This window comes from Vidua macroura, chromosome 2 (assembly GCF_024509145.1).
Source record: "Vidua macroura isolate BioBank_ID:100142 chromosome 2, ASM2450914v1, whole genome shotgun sequence".
Classification (NCBI taxonomy): Eukaryota; Metazoa; Chordata; class Aves; order Passeriformes; family Viduidae; genus Vidua; species Vidua macroura.
In genome coordinates this window covers 75,343,956-75,352,205 of record NC_071572.1, presented here as the reverse complement: position 1 = coordinate 75,352,205, position 8,250 = coordinate 75,343,956, and the positions used below count along the sequence as shown (strand labels likewise).

The window sequence follows — 8,250 nt, the reverse complement described above, 5'->3', positions numbered from 1 at the left end:
GACCCATGTGCAAGATCTATAACCCATGGTAAGATTAGCTGTCTTCAGAAACAACATAGTAAGAATGTACACGCCCATGTCTATAACAAGCCCTGCCACTGTGGCTTCAAAATCCAAAGGCACATTATCTCTGTAGGTTAACCAAGTTGCTTCTCTTTTTCTCTAGCAGTCACCAAAGTGACCATGAAGTATACCATGATCAGTATAGTGACTTCATTTTTAAAACTCAGGAGACTTGTATCCTCAGTGACTTAGGTGAACTCGTAACATGACTGATAAAACCAAAGGCCTGATGCTAAAGTTTCTAAGACATTTGGGAAGATTATTCATGTCAATATAAAGCATTTAGGACTCTTAGGAATGAAATTCCTGGAGGGAAAAAAAAAGGGTTAATAAAGTGAAGAATACCCAATAGGTTTTACTCTTCTGGCTTAGCTGCAGTTTTGATACAGTATCAACAGATTTCTGAAGTTAACCATTCCTTCAAGAAAGGGGAGATGGCGTAAAAGGTACCAAAAAGAATCTCACACTCTCATGAATTACAATTCAACTTTTTTATTCAATTCTCCAAGTTAGTGGGACAGGGATCATCATGACTGTTAACACCACATGTGGACATCACTCCATTGCACATCCGTGCTGATCCATCCTTTCTTCCCTTCATTGTTAAGGAGGCATTATCAAAAGGCTAAGTGCTCCCATGAGAGGCAAGAGAAGACCTGCTGCTGCTGTAGAAAAACCTAAAGAAACAAATCATTGAAGAAGTTAACCTTTGCTCCACAATATGAACATCAGAAATGCAAGCAGACATCATAAAAAAAAAAAAAAATCGCCGTATCCAGCACCTATCTGGCTTCCCTGATAGCTGCAACAAGACACACCAAGGACTAAGCCATGGGTACCAAACTCCTCTTCTGACCTTGGAAAAGGCCTTTCCAGGTCAAAGAGTGAGATGCAGTGTGGGTTGTGTTCTGAAGATAAAATCTAGTTCCTGTTACCTTTCCAGTGGGTAGAGTTCAATCTCTGCACCTGGTGATCCAGCATCTTCCACACGCCTTAGATTCCTGTGGAAATATTTCATGTGGAGGAAAAATTGTGTAAAAGTTTAGCAAAGTCAAACTGCAGACTTTTCCTGCCTACTTCTCCCCCTGATAAAACTTCAGCACTTGCCATCCAGTAAACAACCATTTCCATTTGGGCATGGACAAGCATTCCTACATCACATCACAACTGCACTACCCCTCCCTTACAATGTTGTAAAGGTCGGTGGGCAGGGTAACCGTAACATTTCTGTTGTTTCTGTTGCCTTGTGTTGGTTAGATGCATGGGAAAATATATACACAAGCACATTGAATTTCCTCCTAAAAATCACAAAATCCAAGTTTCAGGCTTAATGCACAATACCACTGAACAGAAAGAATCCAGAGAATAAAGACTACCAGGCAGTGTTCTGCACAGTAGCAGCGAGGAGGGGAAACTGCCCACACCTTCTTGGACAAGCACACTTCTTGTAAGTGAAGTATTTACGGATATGAAATATATACAGCTGCACAGTCAGTGTGGTATTCCTCATCAAGGTGTAACTGAAACATTAATCTGGACTCCTGGCTTCCCACTACATTGGTATGACAGAACCAAAAGGATAACTGTGAATACAGCTACTGCTTAGGCTTCTTTCTCTGCTTCAGAGCATCTTCCTATTCAGTACATGTAACACCATGGACAGTTTTCACCTCTTCAGTTCCTCTCTCCCCAGAATTTAACCGTTTTACAACACAGATCAACTAAGCATCATAAAAGCTCAGCAGTGTCACTGTTTCCAGGAAATCTGCATAGAAGAAATGCATGACTGGCCGAAGAGGTAGCAACAACTGGGTTACTGGCTTATGTAATATGGATCTTCCCTCCTTCTCCAACAACAAATGATAATTTGTACAAGAGGGATTGTCCTAACCAATTCTGGAAATTAGCATGTATGCCTGGAAATTTACAAATGCAAGAATTAATTTATTATTTAAATTTATATATTACAACAGTGAATGAGGTTTACATTGGATATGAGGAGGAATTTGTTCATAGAAGGGCTGTCAAGCATTGCAATGGGCTGCCCAGGGAGGCGATGGAATCACCTGGAGGTGTTTACGACTGGATGTGGCACTCAATGCCATGGTCTGCCTGACAAGATGGTAATTTGTTCAAAGGCTGGGACTTGATGCTCTCAGAGGTCTGTTCCAACCTAATTGGTACTGTGATCCTGTAAAGTTAGTTTCTTGCTATTAGAACACTTTATTGAAAAAAAAATCCAATGACCTTTTAATAAAACATTTCTTTTCCATTCCTGCATTAAAAATCTCAATTATATTGTAATTTGTCTAACACAAAAATGCTTTTTCTTAGCTGTTCTGCTTCCTATAGAAATGGATAAGAGTATTATATATTTAACTGCCTTCCAAATAAGCAAAAAAATATCTATTACCCTAAGACAGAATACTGTACCATAGCTGCATACAGCAACCTGGCTCCAAATAAAAAAGCAGACACACAGAAATTCACATAAATCTTTTATAAGCCCTTCATGCACAGACTTGGCAGAGCTTAATACAGACATATTACTATGCAGACTGTATATTCTAGTAACACTTGTACTGTTTCTAAAGGGAACAAAGGAGGGACACAGAAATACCTTGAAAATGCCTTGCATGGGTGCAATGTGAATTTTAACTTTTTCATCAGCCTAATGCATCACCTACTATTCAGTCAGCACGAGGAACCTATCCATTTCCTCCTTTCACAAATATCACCCCTTGCCTGCCTCTGAAAGTCTATGACAAGAACAGGAAATAATCTGTCTTCTTCAAATCTCTACCACATCAAAGCTGCACAAAACAGGATGCTTAGGGGTATGTCACATCTAAAAGAAAAAAGAAATAAAACCAGAACTCTTTTATACTGACAGACACATGGAGAACCATGGAGGATCTGAAAGTGTTCTAGATGCTGTCCTGTTTATAACAAAATTCTTTCCTGACCAGTGACTGTCACCTTGGTCTCTGCTCATCAAAAAAAGCTCACATACATTTATGTGCCTCTCCTCTATGCTGAGAAGCAGCAGTTACAGGTGTACTGGGGCCAAACAAGCCCATGCCCATGGCCAGAGGAACACCCTTCTTCCCAAATGTTACTGTCATGTAAACTCAGTGCAGTAACACCTTTAATCCACATGACCATCAATTCAAGTAGGCAGGTGCTACATTTAGTTTGTGCCTCAATGGAACTTTCAGCTCTCCTCCCCAAGATCCAGTTCCCAAAGGCCAGTATGCCTAGCATATATTACATGCGGAAAGTCTGGTGAGATTCCTCCCACCAGCTGGGAATGCTCAAGATCAGCAAAAACTGTTTTCCTGCCTCATTCTCTCTCTGATGACAGATTGACATAGGCTTCAGATTCTTTTGCCTCTAGTATCAGAAATTATTTCTCTTCATCACATCTCCAGCCTGACTGGATTTAAAACCCTTTCTCTATGAGCTCTGTCTCACATACAGACTTTGCTCATTATTACATTTAAGACTGCAAGCAATTCTCTATCCAAAATACTTTCCATTTTGGACATGCAATCTCATTTCACTCTGTAAAAATTCAGTTCTGGGATTTCCAACCTGTGGTCCACAGAATACTTTCAAAGGCTGTATGATAACTAAGAATCTAATGAGAAAAGCACACCAGTTGTCCATGGTCCTAAGTGGTACCTGATGTGCACTGGAGACTATTTAGCTGCCTGGATATCAAAATTCAGATCCCGCTTTGTTCCTGTATATAAGTGTTGTTCCTGATTTTAGTGTGACTACTCCAAGTAAAATGAGAAAACAGAATTTGGAATTTATCTACTAATAGTTAGCTGTAAATTAAGTAAAAACATTTATGAAAATACAAAAGCCACTGCTGCATTCTGCATATTAGTATATATACTGACAAAATTCCTTTTTCCCAATCCATTTGGACACACTTCTCCATATTATCAGCTGATCCAGATTCAAATTTCTCATATGTCAGGCAGTTTGTCAGTGCTTCCAGTGCTCTTTCCTCTTATTTTCTTTTCAGAAGGAGCAGTCATTCTACTAGAGAGTCAGCATTTTAATCTCTAGTAGGAGAATTACTTAGCGTGGAGGTTTTGTTACGGTGGAACATCCTGATGATATCTGCAACAATAACTACTTATGGTGTCTACATTAGTGGTCTCCAAAGAGGAGACCACGCTCCCCAGGAAGCTTTGCAAGACAATCTGTAAGGCTGCAGGATGAAAAAGGTTTTTTAACCATTAATAAATACAGTTAAATAAATGTTTCAAAAATAAACTTCATTTAATCTTTACCTCATCCTTTTTTAACTTCTTGGGTTTATGTAAGTTTTACTATGCATGTAGTAATACACATATTTGGGAAAACTATTGGGGTGCATGCTCAAAATGTTTTTTCTGATAGTAATCAAAGAAGTTACAGAGCCATTTAGAACTGAAGAGGTGGCTGACACTACCAACTCCTAACTATTAACTCAGAAACATTATATAATTTGCATTTCCCACTTCCAAAAAGAATTTTAACTGTTGGTGATTCGAACCTTTTTTTCCAACTTGAGATTTAGGAAATCTCCAAAAATAACACTGTTCTTTATTATCATGGCATTTCTAAGGCATATATATATACACACACATATGTTGTTCATAAGTAGCAAAAAAAGCAGTTGGGCTCTCAGCCTATGAGGCTGATCATTGGCTGATGGTAAGGATCTTTGTTACCTTCATAAAATAAAATTCCATAGGATTGCAGGATCTTCCTCATCCATTCCTTAGTTTTTAAACTAGATTACAATAAACATTTCACCAACGGCACAAATATGAACAGTCTTCTGTGGAGCACAGAATGACTGGGCTAGATACATTCCTTTCAGCCTTATTTTCCAGTACTCTAAATATGTGGTGATTTTGGTGAAATTTCATTTTTTAAGACAAGTAAAGTTAGATGGGAAACTGGAATGTTCAATCAAAGATGAGAATTAGGACATCAGGTAACCAAACACTAACTGAGATAGATCAAGGTGCCTCTTGTATTACAAGCAGTCTTTTGATGGTCAGAATTCTGTAAATCAGACTCACCATTCAAAGGGACAGTTCAGGGACTCTGCCTCTCTTCTCCATTCCCCTTACTCCAGTTAGTATTTTGCAATCCATTTCTCCCAGTACTGGAGGTTCTCAGGTCACAGTCATGAGTGTCTTCTGCTGCTGCTGCTGCCACCTACCAGTTTTATTATTCTGTTGCAGCAGAAGGGCATATAGAAGAAGTTCTAGTTCAGCATGCATGTAATCATCATCCCTTGTCTAAGAAGTCATGGCCTATTCAAGTTCTACATTTCCCCATACACTAGGCAAAGCACTGGGCACAACCAAGATCAACACAAGGCTTTGAAAGCCACTCCATAAAGAGGAAGGAGCATGATCTGTAAAACCACCTTTGAAACCACATTAAATATTACAACTTTAACTATTACAGAATGCAGTACATTTTGGTAAACTCTCCCCACCGAAGATGAATTGCAGACTCTGCAAAGAACTAGTACTGTATTTCTTTCAATAAAGTCTTCACATAATATATATCTAAAATCAGGTTAGAGATGCAAAACTGTGATCCAACATGAATTAATGAATAAATCTGAGGAAAAAAAAAATTATTTGTAGACATTATTACAAACCCCAAAAAGACACCCAACCACATGCCTGAAAGTGTTACACCCGTGTCCTATAGCAGCAGATGCACAAAAATATACACAAATAAAGGAATAGGCCTGCCCAATGCTGAGACGCAAGAAGTGGGTGTGTCTGAAAGGAAAAAGCATTGGAAATGTAAGTATAACAGGTTTGTAAAATTACCTTGCAAGTAAAATTAAAAGACACAAATTATACACTCAATTATACCAATGAAATTGGATACCACTCCTCTGACTTTCACAGAGTGATTCCAGGTTTATCTCAGTGTAATTGAGAGCAAAATTTGGCTCTAAAATTATTCCCTCCCACCTTAACTTGAAGCTACGATTTATTATATTGCTGATAAGTTTGCTTTCTTTCAGGAAAATATAAACTGAGACTATGAAAAATTGACTATTTTATGATGGTATAGAGGAGTAATTAATGTACACAGAAAAATAATCTGAAACAAGTGCTAATTCTTTACAGATGTCATAGGAATATAATATTGAATAAGGAAACTTGGAAGCCTGTTTGTAGGCTAATATTCTTCAACTTGGAAGGGTATTCCAATTGTCTGATATTTTACCTCTGTGTAAAATAGGAAGATTCTCCCCCTTAAATTAAGTAAAAATATATTAAGTACCCAGTACTTTTACATTGTTTGAGATTAGGGAGAGAGTTACCAGAGAAGGATAAAATGTACAAGTGCTTTGGTACAGCAGTAAGAGCAAGATAAAATGTGTCACCCCATCCTCCCAAACAGAAATCATCAGCTCAACAGTCTTTTTCTGCAGCACACATATTCTTCCATCTGTCCTCTTTACAGGATCATGCTCTATTGAATTTTAATAGAATTAACATTCTTAGTACTAGTTTTTCATTCCTATCAACTACTTACTTCTGCAGTTATATTTCATGTTCACTTAGCAAATGGAAAGCAATGTATCTTTCAAAAATCTAAGCTAAAACAGTATACTTGAAGACAATCTAAAACTGATAAAGAGGAAGTGGAATTAATGTATTACAAAACTATCCCTCATACAGCTGCATAGGGGACTCACTTTTGTCTCACCTGAGTAAAGTAAAGCACAATGACAGTTTTCTTAAAAGTCAACAAGTGTAAGGAGGGGAAATAATGAAGTAAAGCAGGGTTTTCTCTAAATCCGGTTAAAGAAATCATTCAACAAGTATCACCAAAATGAACTGATGGGAAGAAAGGAAGGCAGACAAGTTAGCAAACTTATGAAGGTTAGAATAAGAGCAGAAAAGTGTCAATTTACCTGACAACAGGTCGGTTTTGGATGTCACCAAACTGCTGCATTTACCATTTTACCCGCTTGCATTACTGGGGGGAAAAGTTTAGGAAGGAACATTCGCAAGGATTTTTCATAAGTTCTCACTCTTGCCATCAGAAAGGGGAGAAGGGGTTTTCTCTGGATTGTTTGACTTTTTTGGCTCCTGAAAAGTTTTGCAAAGAACAGTAACAAAGTGTGAACTGTTAGAACACATTTCTGTAAAAAAAGGGAGAATAAGTCACCCAAAATAGCGCAACAACAAATCCCACCCGAAATCCACACAGTTAATTTGTGTCATTGTTTTAAACAAATAAACAAAACAAAAACTTTTCAACTCAAATTAGAAACATGGGAGGCTTGGAGACTTCCAACAGCAGATCCACCATCAGAATGCTCCAAAAGTCATCAAAAGTTTAAGATAGATTTAAAGAAATAAAAAAAAAAAGAAAAGGCAGCAAACACCTGGTTATAAATCCTGCAGTGTTCAGTTTAAAACAATACCTAGAACAGTGAAAAAATTAAAAATTAAAAAAGACAGTAGCAACAGAAGTTACCTGTCCGAGCACCTACTATTCCATAGAGAGAACAGGAGTGGGTCGTGTGTCTCACACCAGCCATAAAGCCCATAAACCTTCTCAAAAAGAGTGAGCCATGAGAAAGATACTGTACAATCTGTTTTCAAAGTCTCTCTAAGCCCTTATTGTCCCTTATACATTTAACTGACAGATTTTTGCAATGAGGGAATTTAGCAAGTGTCACTGGTTTCATTTGTTGGATTTTGCAGTCCAGTATAACATCTGAAGAAGCATCTCCTTTGCGTCTGACATACCCAGATGTTCCAGAGGTTATTTTCCAGGTAAATATCACACAGCAAAGATAGCACATGAAATGGGAGAAAAGGCTTCAAGACTGACCGTCAACTCAGAACAAAAAATGTTAACAGTCAATGAAAACATCAAGCATTGACACTGTTTTACATATAAGGCGTTGTAACATTACAAGAAAAGACTTTATAAAACACATTAAAGAATTAAATACAAGGATTAAGATACAATCCATACATTGACAGCAAGACATCAATTACAAACACATTAAGTTGAACAGAAGAAAATCACCAGTGTTACAGAGAACAAAATTTCATCAGATGTAATTTAAGAAACTTATTCTTGCAAATGAGTTTATAACTGGCTCTTTCAAACATTAAAATATACAAA

At 37.6% G+C, this 8,250-nt stretch overlaps 1 long non-coding RNA gene across 1 annotated transcript; it reads right to left on the bottom strand.

Annotated features, from left to right (window-relative positions):
- Positions 1-535: 535 nt before the first annotated feature.
- Positions 536-7,009, bottom strand: LOC128803237 (uncharacterized). Its single transcript, XR_008435662.1, has 2 exons — positions 5,151-7,009; positions 536-1,064 (listed from the first exon to the last, which is right to left on the bottom strand). It is a non-coding gene; the product is annotated as an uncharacterized LOC128803237 (long non-coding RNA).
- Positions 7,010-8,250: the final 1,241 nt, after the last annotated feature.